Source organism: Heterodontus francisci, unplaced genomic scaffold, assembly GCF_036365525.1.
Source record: "Heterodontus francisci isolate sHetFra1 unplaced genomic scaffold, sHetFra1.hap1 HAP1_SCAFFOLD_43, whole genome shotgun sequence".
NCBI classification, from domain to species: Eukaryota; Metazoa; Chordata; class Chondrichthyes; order Heterodontiformes; family Heterodontidae; genus Heterodontus; species Heterodontus francisci.
In genome coordinates, this window is record NW_027141852.1 from 17,695,266 (window position 1) to 17,697,572 (window position 2,307).

The 2,307-nt window shown below is 42.3% G+C and overlaps 1 non-coding gene across 1 annotated transcript; it reads left to right on the forward strand.

Annotated features, from left to right (window-relative positions):
• Nucleotides 1-374: 374 nt before the first annotated feature.
• On the forward strand, nucleotides 375-446 carry trnam-cau (transfer RNA methionine (anticodon CAU)). The gene has a single exon. It is a non-coding gene; the product is annotated as a tRNA-Met (tRNA).
• The last annotated feature ends 1,861 nt before the right edge of the window (nucleotides 447-2,307 follow it).

Consider the following 2,307-nt stretch of genomic DNA (forward strand, 5'->3'; position numbering starts at 1 on the left):
ACACTGAAAATATTCTATTACGCAGCAGGAAATATCTTTAAAAGAACACAGGGGACATCTTAACAGAGAACACGTTTCCATAAATCATCCATCTTTCGCTGTCTCTTGCTGGTTTGCTCAGCAACTTTCTCTGTCTGTTCCTTTCTGGGTCCTGAAATCTCTTCCTGGTTTTCTGTGTGTCTTTCTCTGCCTGCCTGATTGTCGATGCTGTTACTCAGTGTCCTTGTGCCATTGTACAGTGAGGGTGAGTCGGTCAGCGAGTATGTTGCTGAGTCTGGGTTGTTGAGCAATCTGACAACAATCCTATTTTGTAAACAAAATTGGGGAACTGAACATATTTCACCAATAGGCAATTGAAATTAAAATCATCCGGTAGCAGAGTGGCGCAGCGGAAGCGTGCTGGGCCCATAACCCAGAGGTCGATGGATCGAAACCATTCTCTGCTATTCAAGTTTTGTAGGAACACAAATTGTTTCCTTTGAAAACATCAAGTGTTTATCTACAATCACATCATGCTTCTTCAAACGCTTTATTGCAATCAGCATTTTTCTTCCACTCAACACATCAATCAGCAACAAGTCTCACAAACCACTTTGTTGCGCAGAGGAACAGAAGCTGCACCAGCTGCAAACACGTTTCACCCCAGTCTCTCCTCTTTGTCAAACCATTCCTGCAGCGCCTCCTCTCCACAAGCAGATGTAAAACGACGGCAAATGGTCACAGTCAGGAGATGGTGAGTAACAGAAAGTAAAACAATAACACGGAAAACCTTTACTGAACATTGAATTCAATAATTTCCGAGCATGACAGCACCCACCACACACTCCCCCCGCCCTCTCCTTTTTATGTGCAGTTATTTTTCCTTTTTTTCTTTTTAATTTGCTTATTTTATTTTAGGTTTTTTAGTGTGTTTAGTTTGTTTCTACTGTTTCTGCTTTTTAATTTTTTTAATGCTTGTGCTTGGAGTGCTCTGTGCTTTACAGTCTATTTACACCCTCTCTGTACTAATGATTTGTCTTTCAGCACACCATTAACATACGGTTGGCCTTTGTTCCCTGACCTCTGGTCAGTTATTCTCTGTGACCTTGTCCTATCAACACCTTCTCTTTTGTTATCTCTTCCCCCCTCCCCCCACCCACGCCCACCTGCTTTACTTGCTTCAAATCTTTTACATTTCTAATATTTGTCAGTTCTGAAGAAGGGTCACTACCAGAAACGTTAACTCTGTTTCTCTCTCCACAGATGCTGCCAGAGCTGCTGGGTATTTCCAGCATTTCTTGTGTTTATTTCAGACAAGTGGTCTGTTTCTCTATCTCAGTCTCATTGTCTCTCTCTCTCTCTGTCTGTCCCTCACTTTCTGCTTCCTAATAGTCTATTCTTGGGTTTCTGTGTTTTTCTCTCTGCGTCCCATTGTCGATGGTGTTACTCAGCGTCCTTGTAACATTGTGTAGCCAGGCTGAGCCTCCCAACACCTGTGTTGCTGTAATAAAAACAGAAAATGTTGGAAATGCTCAGTAGGTCTGGCGGCATCTGTGGAGAGAGAAACAAAGTTAACATGAGTTAACGAAACAGACCTGAAATGTTAACTGTTCTCTCTGCACAGATGCTGCCAGACCTACTGAGCATTTCAAACATTTTCTGTTTATGTTTCAGATTTCCAGTATCCGCAGTATTTTGCTTTTGTACGTGTGTTGCTATGTCTGGGACTGTTTGAGTGCAATGCTATTTCTTTATAAACAGTGTTGAAACAAGCATTTTATCTGGCCAACACACAGCATGAATACACAGCTGGATATAAACAGCAGCCTACAGCAGAGGGCGCAGTGGAATTTATTAACACAAATAATTCACCAACACATTATTTACTGCTACCCACAATCACAAAACGCTTTGTGTTAACACATTTTACTCTTTATTTACATCAACTTCTTGCTTCCAGTCAACACTTCAATCCGGAACACAGCTTCCAAATCACCTTTATTCACAAACCCGAACACAAGCTGCAAATGCTGCAAACACACACCAGCCCAGACTTTCCCCTTTCTGTCAACACATTCTTGCATCACTGCCTCTCCACCAACAGTTGCTGCTAGAATCATAAAATCATAGAATGGCTACAGCAGAGAAGCAGGCCATTCAGCCTGTCGAACCCGTGCTGGCTCTCTGCCAGAGCAACTCACCTCGTCCCACTCCCCAGTCAGTTTAATTTCGAAGGTGGGGAAACTTCTCGAAAGAATAATTCGAGACAACATTAATAGTCCCTTGGACAAATGTGGGTTAATTCAAGAAAGGCAGCATAGATTTCTT